This window comes from Pinus tabuliformis, chromosome Q, assembly GCF_031772625.1.
Source record: "Pinus tabuliformis cultivar Carrire ecotype Pingquan chromosome Q, CPIR1, whole genome shotgun sequence".
Taxonomy (NCBI): Eukaryota; Viridiplantae; Streptophyta; class Pinopsida; order Pinales; family Pinaceae; genus Pinus; species Pinus tabuliformis.
The window spans coordinates 246,530,465-246,546,185 of NC_142296.1; the positions used below are offsets into that span (position 1 = coordinate 246,530,465).

Consider the following 15,721-nt stretch of genomic DNA (forward strand, 5'->3'; position numbering starts at 1 on the left):
ACAAAAATATGAGTGAGATGAAAGAAAAATGAGTAGGAAAGAGTGAACAAAGAAGCTAAACCCTGGAAATCCTCACACTGCGATAGATATAGGGGTAGATGTAGATGAAGGAAAAACGCCATCTCCATTGCCGTCAATCACTGTGAAATTGCCTGTGCAAAGCCTGATAACTTTCTCTGGGGAATGCCTAATCAAGGGTTAGTAGTGTAACGTGTTTGTTTATCTTCCTACTCTTGCTCACAAATCTCCAAGAACTTAAAATAGATACAAATGCTATGCATAAGTGTATGGACCGTTTGTGACAGTCTTGTCTTTGTGGTTGAGCTCCATGTAAGGTGTGATGTAGTCTTACCTGCCCTGCATGGTTCAACTATGCTCCCCCATCTTCTTTAGGAGAAAGGGGATGCTTTATCAACCATAAAGTTTACAACATTAATGATACATGCCCTATGTACTTTCATCCAACATGAATTTTTTTTCAATTGTGGTTCATAGTCACTGAGTGGCGGCTACATCCACGGGTAGTAATCTAGGCAGATCCACTCAAAGGGATCTACTCGTCGGCTTATCTGGTCAGGCCTAACCCCAAGGGCATCGAAAAGATTTGACCCCGTGACCTCCCAATTGGAAAGGTACTTAGCAACGGGAACTCGACCAATTGAGCTATCCCTTGGGGCTTTGCATCCAAGATGATATATGAACTCTCATTTTTTAATGTTAATTCTTCTATTACATCATAAATTAGGCATACAAAACATATCAGGCAGCCTCCTCACTGTCGTAGCCTACCACAAGGGAAACCAGACCAACGATAGTAGAGGTGTTGTATCAGTCTTATGTCTATCAAAATGAGCAAAAATAGTCCTACTATCTGAGCATCCTGATGCCTAGACATATATCTGGCACCATTATAAAAAATATTACATGCAGTCTACTGTGTAATACTAAAGTCTGACACAGCTGTAAACTATAGAAGAAAATAAAATAAAGTTCCTTGATCATAAACATAAAACAAAACATCTGTGCATGCATCATTCATCAGGAGACATTACGAGGCCGAAACCCACATGCTTGGGCTTGTTGGTGAGTGATGCCCTCACTGAAGATGCCTCTCAATGTGGGCCAGATGGGTATCTAGGTTGACCAGACATGAGCGTTGGTGTCTTTGAATCCATTGGATGCCCTCGAGGCAGGTTGTAATTTCATTGCAGTCCTCATGTTTGCTTTGATGACACGAGCCAACATAGTTTTCATTTGCTAGTGAAGGGGTGATAGAATGAAGATACCGGCTCCTATGACCCCTAGTATGGCCAGGGTCTGGGACCCAACCAGAGACTTCAAATTGGATTTCGAAATCTGAATGGGATGTCGGTCAGTGGTTGCCAAGGCTTCAAGTTGTTGGGTTTCTTCTTGAACTTCAAGAGGGGGTAAATTTCAACGGTTGACTGGGCTTGGGATTGGGCTTTGGGTTTGCCCGCAGAACCATGGTCCCTAGACCCGTGCCTTGGGTCCATTCTTTGCCTTGGGATAATGCGCACAGAGGACCAGAGCCCAACACTAGTGAATTCCGGAGAGCGATGCGAAATGATGGCGGAACATAGATTGTGCTAACCAAAGGGGAAAATACAAAAGGAATTGAACTAAGGAAAGCAATGGGATAGAGATCTGAATGTAGGGGAGATCTAGAGGAACGAAAGCAACAAGAGTAGCAACAAATTGTTCAACCTCAGCGGTGCCACCCAGAATCCTAGGATCGAGAATAAAAAACATATAATTGAACAGGAAAAACCATCTAGAGGTGATGGCCAACAGATAATTTACCAACTTGTTGACGGCATGCTCGGTCCAGGCGTAATTTGCCAAGTCCTGGGGCTGATTCCCTCGCTTGGGTTCGCTCAATCTCATCACATGCACCCCAGGGGTCGTGAAAGGGCAATGAATTGTCCAACCAGTGATGTGATGAGTTGAGAACTATGGAGGTCTAGGAGGGCTTGGGCCTTTGTTTATTGGAGCGGCAAATAACCAAACGCTGAGGGGGGAATTCCCATCTGCAGCCGGGAGGGACACAAAGATGGCAAAAAATGGCGGAACAATTCCGAGTGGGAAAGAAGACGTAAAGGTCACGGGGGTTGCCATATCAGTTTGTTGTATTGTCATGACTTGAAGCATGTGCTACTGCATGGGGGGAGTTGGCCACGCCATCCCCCTCTTTAATGCCTTGGGAGGTGGCTAGGTGGTGGGTCTTCTCCCCTCCTTCTGTAGGTTTTGTTTCCAACACCCCCATTGGGGTATGGACTCTCATATTTATTGTTATATTTATCAAGCAACCTGAACTATATAGAAGAATAATAAAGGAAATAGATGGAAATATAACATCTCTTTGTTTGGTTTCAATGCTTGCTACCTCCTCTTGGCTGGAAATATTTTATTTAAAGCACATGCTAATTGTTGGGATTCCTGACCTACTAGGCTATGTTCAAGGATCCCAATTCATCTCATAGTAATTTATTGAGTGTAATTATAAAAGTATCGTTTTGCAGTCTCGTCCAAATACTAGAATAAAATCAACCTCAAATACAAATGTATACATGTGTGTGTTGGTAGAAATATATGTTTAGTTATGGAGTCCATATTGTAATTTGTAAATTTGGAAGCACATTACAGACATAAAACGACAGCTTTATAATTTGATTGATGAGTGGCAATCTTAGCCCTCCAAGACTAGTTTTCTACGACACATTTCCAACAAATTCTTAAGGTTTAAATGTATCACATTAGGCCTTTTTCACCTTAAGTACACACCTTAAGTATGGATATATGAAATAGTTTCTTCATCTACTAATTGGTGGAATATCTATAAGTTTTTAACTGATCCAATCACTAATTTTAAGTTTTGCTAAAGGTTATCACAGTTTATTGCTCATTTATATTTTCTGCTCGCACATGAATGCAGAAACTGAACATAGAACAAAAAATACCATTGAATCGCTTACATAACTACTGAATTTAGAAACAGCAACTACAAACCATGAAAGTAGACACAGAGATCTTGGGCAAAGCCCGTGGAAAACTCCGAAGGGAAAATCAGTAGAGGAGAGATTTTATTATTTGTGTCCCCAGAAATATAATTAGAGATAATGACAAATTTCCAGTATTAAATACAAAACTTATCTTGTATATTGAACCCACAGAAAACTTTGAAAACTGTGCCTGTTTGTCCTCCTCGAAATCTGTGCAAAGTTTCTCCTCGAAGTCTGTGCCAACAGATTTCCATACAGCTATATGACTGTACAGACAGATACAACAGCAAGAAATATTGCCTTGAACTTGTACCCGATCTTGTACTTTTCCTGTATGGAACAGTATGATTTAATGACAGCAGTTTGTCTTGTAAATCACGCCAACACTTGCTGTCGATTTCTGCACATTCTTTCTTCTGTACAGCCAGCGATAAAATACTTGTACTGTCTGCACTTAAATTTGTATGGGAATGCTGTACTTTCTCCTTGGGATGCGTGCGCCAACTCCCTTGATGTTTGCACCAAGTTTTGCTGCCCTTCTCTTTCTTCACCCTCACAAATCTCTCTCTCTCTCACTTCATTAAATCATTAAATGCTCGTAATGAAGTCAAAAAAACGTGTGCCTTCACCCTCATAAATGCCCTTTTATAAAATTCCATAATGATTTTACTGCCGTTCATTTTTTGTAGCATCCAGAGGTATTCCCGAATGGCTAAATAGGTTTCCAAGTCAGCCTAAGAAAATTAGAATAAAAATTTATGTTTTGGAGCATCAAGTCGGCCCAAGAAGGTGAAGGGACGTGTCACTTGGGGTATTTCACCCCATTTGACTTGTATAAATAGGCATTGTGATGCCTCATTTCTACACCATCGATGAAAACATGTATGAGCATGAAAAATCAGTATTTGAGATCATATTTTTCTCTTTCTCTTGGCCACAGGTGTGGAGGAGCAGTTGACCGAGTTATATCTCTATTTGACTGAGTGGAATGGGCATTGACTGAGCTGTTTGACCTCAGATTTGACCACAGAACCAGACAGCATTGACTGCAAGAGCTGATTGAAGGTTACAGGAGCTGACTGCAGGCCACAGGGTTGACTGCAGGCCACAGGGTTGACTGCAGGGCTGAATTTGACCGTAGGCTGACTGTTTGACCAACGTTGGCTCTTGACTGTTTTAGCTAGTTTGACCAGTGTTGACTTGCTGAATATTTGACCAGATTTGATTGGTATTTGATATGGATTGTGGGCACAGATTTCTAGACAAAATTGCTGATTTTTGTAAACCTTGCTGAAGAATAACTTCTCCTAAATAAAAGTTATTGGGTTTTCTCCCAACATTGGGTTTCATAGGGTCAAAATATTGTCTCTATTTTCCATGGTTGTCTTTCAATGATCTTTACTGTTTCCGATGCATTTACTTTTGATATTTATGAAGTGTAATTGCTCAAAGATATCAGTGGCATAAGAATACAGTGTGTAGATCATTAAGAAGTAATTATCTTGCAGAAAATTGTATTCTACTGTGCATCTTGTAGAAAATTCAACATGGTATTAGAGCTTTGTTGAAAGAGTAGCCATTGAAGTCAGCTTAAGAGAATATTTAACAACTTGATTGGATTTTTGATCTCTTATCAAAATGGTGCCATGTCTCCCAAGAATAGAAGACAAGTTGGATGACCTTCAGGGTCATGTGAACGAAGTCATTCCAAAGCCAGAGGGAGCTAAGGAGAAAGCCAAACACAAGAAGAAGTCAAAGGAATATCTCCTTGTCTTTGCTCTTTCAGGCACTATTAGTAGTGATGTTTGGTTGGCTGACAGCGATGCTTCTAGGCACCTAACAATCTTTCGGGATTCTCTCTCTGATTTGATAGAGAGGGAAGACTATATAGACTGATGGGTCAACCATCCCAGGCATTGGTCTTCCAGAGCTTTAGATAGAACATGATGGTGTTTGCAGGGGTTGTGCTCTTGGCAAGAATGCCAAGGGTTTTTTTTCAAGTTGTGATAGTAGATCCAAGGGGATCTTGGATTTAGTGCATTCAGACTATGCAAACCGATGACAATTCCATCTTTGGGCAACTACTTGTATTATGTGACATTTCTCCTAGAAGACTTGGATCTACTTCATGAAAACCAAGGGTGAGGCCTTCAATAGGATCCAAGAGTTCAGGGCTTAGATAGAAAACTTGATAGGGAAGAATATCAAGGTTTTGAAGTTAGCTAATGGTGGAGGGTATAGTTTCAAGTGCTTGAATGATTCTTTGCAAGGACACCGAGATCAAGAGGGAGTTGATATTTCCCACAACCCTTCGCAATTTCTTCCTTAATCAAGAGATAAGTACTTCCAGTCATATTTTTTTCCTTGACTATTATTATTATTATTTTTATATTTTGGTTAGTCTCTTGTCCTTGTTTGTTTTGCTTGGTTATAATTTTTCTTCCATGGCCTCCTAAATGGAGTTTGCAGAAAGAAAGAATAGATCCATTGTGTAGATTGCCAAATGCAATGATTCATGCAATAGATGGTAGAATCGAGAAGTACCAAGCGAGGTTTGTGACAAGAGGGTTCTCCCAGAAAGAGGGAGTGGACTACGAGAAGATTTTTGCTCCATTTGCTAGATGGTTTGATTCTTGGGTTCAAGCATAGACTTAGCAAGAGTGATTGATTTTCGAGAGGGTGGATTGTACAGATTGTTAGGACATGCAAGAGCATACCAGATGACCAGAAGAGATTGTAGTATTGAGGGAGTAGACAGTCAAGAAGAATGGAAGGAGCAACCTTCCAAGAAGATGTCAGGAGTTGAGATTGTTAGATGTTCAAAGACTAGAGGTTTGTAGGAGTTGTATGCCTTCTATGATGCGACCATGTTAGACAGAAGAATACATTTCAGTGACAGAGGGAGCAACATTGGCAAAATGACTTGTTTACTTGTAAAGGGAGTAACCTGGATTACCACAGATGGATTTGCTTCAATGTCAAAGAGAGTTGGCCTTAGAATTTGAGATGAAGGATCTTGGCTTGATGCATTATTTCTTGGGGTTGGAGGTGGGGTAGAGAGCTGATGAGATCTTCCTCGGACAAAGGAAGTACATTGTCCAGATTTTGAGGAGATTCAGTATGATGGACTACAAGTCCATGGCTACACCTATGGTGAGCAATCTGAAGAAGCTGAGTGTGTTAGATGATCAAAAAATACAATTTTATCATAGGTTATAAAATTAAAATAAAATAATTATTAATTTAAGGTATTAAATTAATAATTATTATTCTAGAGTGTTTAATTATTTAGAATTAGTATATTGTTGTAACTAGATATGACTCTCCAAATGTGTCGTATCTTAGGCTCTATTTTAGGAGATTTGTTAGCTAGTTGGTTTTAATAGCATTTATTGTAAATGGACACTTGTTATTTAATAAGTGATCCATAATTAGAGGTAGTTAGGACATGGAGCTTATAAATAGCTCATTGCAAGAGTGTTTGGATGTTCGGGTGTAAACTTTAAATCAAATTATGTATTTTTTTTTTTTGATTAATAAAATTACGTGTCTGAGGACACTTCTGCCATTATTGTGGTATCAGAGCTCCAGTAATGTTGCAGTTGATTTGAGGAGATTCCAACTCTACAAGTTTTTGGAAAACTCCATTGAATTGTGCAGCGAATGATTGGTATGAAATTTGTCAAGTTTTTTGTTCAAAGAGAAGAAATTTTATTATTTCATTGATTTTAGATTTTTTTTTAAATCTGAAAATCAATTGTAAAAATTATTGCTGCCACCGTGTACTGTCAAATTGAATGCTTGACCCATTTAAAGATCACATTTCGGACCAGTTCCTTTGATTCTTGGTCAGAGCGTGGAGAGCTCGATCTCTGCTTCAAGGATGTGGAAATAGACGCATAAATCTTTCGATTTAACCCTAATTTGGTCTAAATGCCTTCAACGTACAATTGAAGTGGATATTTTTGCAGACAATGTCAAGAAATCTAAAAGGTTTGAGAGAAATTTGTCTGGTACAAACGGTTAGAACAATTTGAGATACGTGGAAGATTAATTTCTTAGATATTTTTGAAGAATAAGTTGTTTAGGCCTATAGGTTGCGTCAATTTTAATCAGTCGACAATTAGATGGAAATTTGAAGGTAAAATGCTGAAGCCCTTAAAGATCTCAGAATGATGAATTGTGTTCAGGTTCGACGGATTTTGTTGATATAATGTTTAAAGGCTGGTAAAATTGACTTGGCTGGATCAAAATCATTTTGCTTTGCATTTTGAGCTCTTTCGCATGTGTTTTGGACAGTTTGTAAGCCTCAGAATTCTATATAAGCCAAATTTTTATAAATTGTGCCGAGAATGCATTGCAGTTTGAGGACTTCCATTTTTTTTTGGTATGTCAATCACTGTTTTGAGCCTCAGAACTGTCTTATGGCGCAAGAAAGTTCTAAATTCCGCCAGGAATGGGCGAATGCGTCTGTAAAATGTGTTCGGGAGCTTCATTCTAAAATAATACAGTTTATTTAAATGCGGGCGTGTCTTTCTAATTGCAGGATTCACGAGTTTACATGACTTCTCCTATAAATGGTTAAAATTTCTGGGAACTGTAGCAATGCAAAAATATCGGCTTCCTCTGCTTTTGAAGTAGCTGCTAGACAAAATTCTGCTAAGAGCTGGATAGAACGGCTCACCCACGCGACGTCATTGTCTCCATTTATATTCCATTTTACTTTTGTTTTTTTGTCGTGTGCCCTGTGCTGAAAAGAGACGTACAGGAGTGTGGCATCCACGCGTTGCCTGGCTGAGTGGTAACTTTCAAGGTGCGTGCGTGGATCAAGATTCCGTGCTGAACAGGGGAATTTACAAGAGGAATGGCCACTGGAGAAGGTTGATAGGATTCATTTGGTGTAAGGCCATTAAAGATCCACATTAAATATCCATTAAAACCCTTGGAATACTAGTCGCGGTGTGCAGCGAATATGGAGGATATGGCAATAGCAAGCGAGGACTTTGATGGATTAAAGTGGTCCATTTGCTGGAAATTGAGATCAATGGCGCAAATCGATAGAAGTCATGTAAACTGCAATGTGATGGCCTTGTGACAAAAGAAATTTTAAAGCTGAATTGAAGAGTGAAGAAGCGTAGAAATAAGAAATATTTTTTAATTTTGTAATGTTAATGGAGTGATAAGGTTTTTCGGTTGTTTGTAATTCTTGTGGAGAGATAAGGAATATTATATTTTTTTTGGAGAAATCTGGTGATTTTTTAATTTTGGGAATTTATTGTTTGTGGAGTAATAAGGTGATTTGTAAATTTTTTTGAGTAATAAGGAGATTTTTTCTTTGTTTCTGAAGGGATAAGTGTAACTCAAAGTAATTTTACTTTGAGGGGTGTAGCTTTTCTTTTACCAAGTTTTGCAAGAGCATCATTGTAAAAGTCAAATTTTGAAAGTTGCCCTGTAATTTTTGAGAAATTGACTAGAGCCAAGTGCAAAGCTCAGTCATTTTTCTCCTGCTTCAATGACTATACGAGGGTCAAGGCCAAACCCCGATAGATCGTGTTTTTTTGAGTGGTGTGTTGTGTTGTCCATCTTGTCATTTCTATTCTGATTCTTGGTGCGAAGCTTCAATGCTACAATGTCTAAGTTGATTAATTTGTTTTCTGATTCCGACAAACTTGAAGGCACAAAATCTTATAAAACATGGCAACGTCTCATCGAAAGCACTCTCATTTACAATGAATTATGGCAGGGTATATGTGATGGAGATATTAAGCCGAATAAACCCACAGATGTAGCTGCACTAGAAAAATGGGAAGTTAAGAATGCCAAAGCCTTAGCTCTTATTAAATCTTCTGTGAATGATGAAATGTATGTCCATATAGAAAATGCTACAGATGCATGGTCTGCTTTGAAAGCCTTTAAAGACCTCTTTGATATTCAGCCTGAATCAAAGAAAATTGATCTACAATTAAAATTGTTACAACAAAAATTGAGTGAAGGAGGTGATGTTCTTGAATATATCTCAAGACTTAAGAATATTAGGCAGGAAATCATTAACGCTGGTTTTCTAGCAATAGATGATAGTTTTATGGTAACAATTGTAATTGCTGGACTTCGTTCTTCCTACACGTATTTTTTGGAGACTTTACAATTAACTGGGAAATTAGAGAAATTAAAATTTGATGAGCTCTGTGAAATGTTGACCCAACATGATAAAACCTTTGGGAAGAAGAAGAAAGTTGGTGAAGATGTTTTTCTCACAGAGGCCAGCACTAGTAAATCATTAGCAGACAGTTCTTGAGGCAGAGGCAGAGGCAATCAGAAGCAAGCAGCACAAAGTCGAGGTCGAAGCCAAAGCAGAGGAAACAACTTTAACGGAGGCAACAATTCAGGAAGGAATAATTTTCAAGGTAGAGGAAACAACCAAGGAAGAGGCAATTTTCAAGGACAAGGAAATAATAATCAAGGTAGATGACAATTTCAACGTAGAAGTCAAAGTAGAGGCATAGGACAATCTTCAGGATGAGGAAGAGACTTAAGTCAAATAGTGTGTCGAAGATGTACCAAAGTTGGCCATTATGCTGAAGATTGTCGAACATCTCTTAATAAAATTCCCAAGTTTCAGCAGCACTCAACGCAATTTGCAAATGATCAAGATGATGATAACTCAGAATATGTTTTTACTTCCTCACCAGCATCACAATTTCCATCACATCTTAGAAGTGATTATGAAGATGCCTGGATCTTGAATTCAGGGGCCACTCAGCACATGACTTATCGACGTGATTTTTTTTGGAATTTTCAAGATTGCCAACTTAATTCCATTTTTCTTGCTGATGATACAAAACATACTCCTTATGGAAAAGGAGCAGTTAAAGTTTTTCTCCTTGGCATTGGAGAAAAACTGATTTCCAATGTATGGTATGTACCAAGTTTTAAGAAAAATTTGCTCTCTTTAGTCACGATTCGACAAGCAGGACATCAGGTGATTATGGAAGATGGTTTAGTCAAGATTAATTCAGTCAAACAGAGTTTGAAAACTGTCATGACAGGTTATGAAGATGGAAAACTGTTACGGATGAAAGGGACAACTATTCCAAAGCATTCTGATTTTGCAGGAGCAGTGAGTACAGGTATTTCACCTGTAAGAATATGGCATGTAAGATATGGACATTTAAATTTTGAGTGTCTTTCTCAATTGCAGAAACAAGGAATGGTTAAAGGACTTCCCACTTTCAAAAGGGAAAATGCAGAATGTGAAGCTTGCATTTATGGCAAACAAAGTCGAGAAAGTTTTCTAACAAGTTCATGGCATGCAAACAGGCGGCTACAACTAGTTCACAGTGATGTTTGTGTACCACTACAAACTTCATTTGGTGGTTGCAAATATTTCTTACTATTCATTGATGATTTCAGCAGAATGACTTGGGTTTACTTCTTGAAGAACAAGTCAGAAGTATTTGATAAGTTTAAAATTTTTCGCCAACTTGTTGAAAATGAAGTCAAAGAAAAGATAGGTACTCTCAGGACATATAATGGGGGAGAATTCACTTCAAATGAATTCAAAACTTATTGCAGTGAAAATGGCATAAGACGACATCTTATTAATGTTTACACTCCGCAGCAAAATGGAGTAGTCGAAAGAATGAATCGCACCTTGTTAGGAATGGCGAGATCCATGTTAACTTTCAAGAGGTTAAGTCCAACATATTAGGCAGAAGCAATACATATAGCTGTCTACTTAAGCAACAGATCTCCAACTGCTTCTTTAGACGGAATCACACCTTATGAAGCTTGGTTTGGTTTCAAACCTTGAGTTAAACATCTTATAGTTTTTGGGTCAGTATGTTATGCCTTAGTTCCGAAAGAAAAACGAACTAAGCTTGACTCAAGAAGTTTAAAATGAACATTGATTGGCTATTCTGATGAGAAGAAGGGTATCGACTTTTGACCAATGGAAAATTCATTGTGAGTAGGGATGTCAATTTTGATGAAACTGAGAGTAAGAGTGCTGAAGAAATCGAAAATCTTCTTAACAAGTTAGAAACTAAGGGAAGTAAAAGAAATGGAAAAATGCAAAGTCAACCAACTTCACCAAATTGGTATGAACTTGATTTTCCTTCCTTTGAAGATGAGTCATCCAGTCCATCTACATTAACAACATCATCTGGGTCTTGTAGCAGTTCATCCGCATCTCCAAGCAGCAGCAATTCTTTTGAGAATGATTCTCCACACTCTTCACCTGAACGAAGAACATTAGTTTATATTAATCCTCTTTACAATGATGGAGATTTTACAGAAGCGCAAACAAGTGAGCACCAACTACCGAAATGGGTAGTTCAACTTTTGAAAGATGTAAACCCTGATGAGTAGAATAAAACAGGCACTAGAAGGGCACATAGAAGAGAAGGAAATTTTGCCTTGATAGCAAATGATTTCACTGAACCTTCCACATACAAAGAAACAGTGAAACATAAAGAATGGCAACAGGCTATGGTTGAAGAATATCAAGCAATAATTGATAACAACACTTGTAAACTTGTTGATTGTCCATCAAATGTTAAACCCATAAGATGCAAATGGGTTTACAGAATTAAGTATAATCAAAAGGGAGAACTTGAAAAGTATAAAGCACGACTTGTCGCAAAAGGTTTTGCGCAGCAGGAAGGCATTGATTATGAGAAAACTTTTGCTCCTACAACTAAATGGAACACCATCCGATTAACACTTGCATTGGCCGCTCAGAAAGGATGGAAAGTTCACCAAATGGATGTGAAAAGTGCTTTTCTCAATGGAGATTTACAGGAGGAAGTGTATATGACCCAATCGCTAGGTTTTGAAATTGAAGGACAAGAACATAAAGTCTGCAAATTGATCAAGGCTTTATATGGATTAAAACAAGCTCCCCGAGCTTGGTATGCAAAAATGGATGAATACCTTAAGAAAGTTGGTTTTCAACGAAGTGAATCTGATGATACTTTGTATGTGTGACAACAGGGAAAATATCTGGTCATTCTTGTTATGTATGTAGATGATTTGATCATTACTGACAACCATGATGATCATATTGCACAAGTGAAAAAGGAGTTACATGCAGGTTTTAAGATGACAGATTTGGGATTGCTTCACTACTATCTTGGAGTTGAAGTCTTCCAACGTCCACATCATATTTTCATTTCTCAGAGTAAGTATGCAGTAGAGGTTCTTCAGCGATTTGGCATGCAGGATTGCAAGCCCGTACTCACCCCCATGGAGCAAAACTTGAAAATTTCAAAATTTGAAGGGGGGGAAAAGGTGGATAGTACAACTTACAGACAGTTGATTGGTAGCGTGATTTATTTGACAAATACTCGTCCTGATCTATCTTGTGCAGTCAGTATTCTTTCACGTTTTATGCAAGAACCACGAGACAGCCACTGGAATGCAGCCAAAAGAGTTCTTCGATATATCCAAGGAACAAAAGATTTTGGTCTTCTTTACACGAAGACTAAAAATTTTGTACTTGGTGGATATTCCGATTCTGACTTTGCTGGAAGTATTGATGATCGAGCATCAACATCAGGTTATTTAATGAACATGGGGTCAGCAATAGTATCTTGGAGTTGTGAGAAACAAGCTACAACGGCCACTTCTTCAGCAGAACCAGATTACATTTCAGCATGGGAAGCAACATGTGAAATTGTTTGGTTGCGTCGAATTTTGCAGGACTTGGGCATTTCTCAAGCAGAAGCTACATCATTATTCATTGACAGCCAGTCAGCCATCAAACTTGCCAAGAACCCAATTTTTCATTCAAAGACAAAGCATGTGGACACCAAGTATTATCATATCAGATCTCTCATTGCCAAAGATATCCTCAAGCCTGTTTATTGTCCTTCCGAAGATTAGATCTCCGACATTTTCACAAAACCACTTGGCAGAATAAAATTTACTAAGTTCAGGGATGAACTTGGTATCTGTTGTAATGTATCTTTGGATCATAGGGGGGAATGTTAGATGATCCAAAAATACAATTTTATCATAGGTTATAAAATTAAAATAAAATAATTATTAATTTAAGATATTAAATTAATAATTATTATTCTAGAGTGTTCAATTATTTAGAATTAGTATATTGTTGTAACTAGATATGACTCTCCAAATGTGTCGTATCTTAGGCTCTATTTTAGGAGATTTGTTAGCTAGTTGGTTTGAATAGCATTTATTGTAAATGGACACTTGTTATTTAATAAGTGATCCATAATTAGAGGTAGTTAGGACATGGAGCTTATAAATAGCTCATTGCAAGAGTGTTTGGATGTTCGGGTGTAAACTCTTGCAAAATCAAATTATGTAATTATTTTTTAGTGATTAATAAAATTCCGTGTCTGAGGACACTTCTGCCATTAGAGTGATTCTACTTTAGATTTAGACTTGGTGGATCCCACGATGTAGAGGTAGTTGATTGGATCTTTAATGTACCTAGTTAACATCAGGTAGGAAATTTGCTTTGTAGTGAACATCCTGAGTTAGTATATGGTTGAGCTGAGGCATATACATTGGGTTTCAACAAAGCATGTGTTGAGGTACTTGCTTGGTATAGTTGGATATGGTTTGAGATATGTCTCAGGTGGTGAAGTGAGGCTGCAAGGATATATTGATTCATATTGGGCTAGGTGTGCGAAGGATAAAAAGAGTACCTCAAGGTGTTGCTTCAACTTGGGATCGACTATGATATCCCGGTTTAGTAGGAATCAAACTTTTGTCGCACTCAATACAACAAAGGCAGAGTATATCGCAACCAGTGTCACAAGTCATGAAGCAGTGTGACTCCGGAAGCTTCGTGCATGATTATTTGATCAAGTCACTTCATCTGAGACATGGTGTAGAAGGGAGCAGTGAAGCTCTAGTACATATCCACAAACAAGCAGATTGTGAACATTCTCACTAAGCCTTTGTCTAGAGCGAAGTTTGTATAGTTCAGAGATAATTGTGGCGTGATGTAGAATGTCTCCCTCGTTGAGAGGGAGTGTTGATGTGTTTGTAGGATTGGGAAAACCATCTCCTGAGAAGCCATGAAGGACTTTGGCTGGGTCATGCTAATTTGACCAGAGGATATGGATACATTCACTTGAAAATCCATAAAGGACTTTGGTTGGGTCATGCTGACTTAACCAGGGGTGAATGGCCCATGGCAACTGTGGGATTGGGCGAAGCTTCTCCTAAGAAACTACAAATGACTTTCGCTGGGTCACACTGATTTGACCACTGGAGATTGATGTAATTCACCTGAGAAGCCATGAAGGTCTTTGTCTAGGCCATGCTGATTTGGCCAACAATGAATGGTCCAGGGGCATATCCTCTCCTAAGAAGCCATGAAGGACATTGGTTGGGTCATGCTGATTTGACCAGAGGAGATTGATACATTTACCTAAGGAGCCATACTGATTTGGCTAGGGGTATATGGCCCAAGATACTCACATTGCCTACTCCAGGATGGAATGATCTATAGACGTGTATGTGAGGAGTCACATTGCTTACTCTAGCATGGAGTGATCTATAGACGTGCATATGAAAAGACACTACATCAACATAGAAAGCTCATGAACTTTTCTTATGGAGGAGAAATTTCAGCTAAGTTGAAATCTGTTTGCAGCCAAGGAGAATACCTCTCTCGTTAAGAGGGAATGTTGATTTTTTGTAGCATCAAGAGGTATTCCCGAATGGATAATGAGGTCTCTAGGTCGGCCTAAGAAAATTAAAATAAAAATGTATATTTTGGAGCATCAAGTTGGCCCAGGAAAGTGAAGGGACGTGTCCTTTGGGGTATTTCACTCCATTCGATTTGTATAAATAGGCATTGTGACGCCTCATTTCTACACCATCAGAAAAAGAAAGTCTGAGCAAGAAAAATTGATTTTGGAGATCATCTTTTTCTCTCTCTCTTGGTTGGCAGGCTGCACGTGTGGAGGAGCAATTGACTGAGTTATATCTTTGTTTGACTGAGTTGAATGGGCATTAACTGAGCTGTTTGACCTTAGATTTGACTGCAAAACCATACAACATTAGCCGTAGGTTGTAGGGTTGACCATAGGAGCTGATCACAAGGCTGAATTTGACCGTAGGCTGATTGTTTGACCAGTGTTAACTCCTGACTATTTTAGCTGGTTTGACCAATGTTGACTTGTTGAATATTTGACCAGGTTTGACTAGTATTTGCCTTGGATTATGGGCAAAGATTTCTAGCCTAAATTGTTGGTTTTGTAAACTTTGCTGAAGAATAATTTCTCCTAAAAAAAGGTCGCAGGGTTTTCTCTCAATGTTGAGTTTCCCAGGGTAAAAATATTGTCTCGATTGTGATGGTTGTTAGCTTGCCAGAAAAAACACAGCGCTGGGCAGTTTTTTTATTAAAGTTTTGTTTTCATATTTTTTTTAATTAAAAATAAAAATATTACAAATAAAACAATAAAATTTAATAAAAAATTAAATTATATTGAAATGTAATAAATAAAAAATAAATATTAAAAAAATAAATTAAAAGTGGGGGGCATCATATTATATGGTATTATGTGACTGTATGGATGAGAGAGGAAGGAGCCCGTGAGAGGAGGGCTCACGTGGATGGAGGAGGGGGAAGGACCACATGGTGGAGAGTGGCCCCCTCCTCTCACCATGGTTTTAAAACAATTAAAAAACAAGCTTCCCTTCCTATGTATTTGATGCCTTTA

At 38.3% G+C, this 15,721-nt stretch overlaps 1 protein-coding gene across 3 annotated transcripts in view; it reads left to right on the plus strand.

Moving 5' to 3' along the window:
• LOC149219109 (uncharacterized) overlaps positions 1–15,721 on the plus strand; it is a 174,009-nt gene that overhangs the window by 95,362 nt on the left and 62,926 nt on the right. The window lies entirely within an intron of this gene.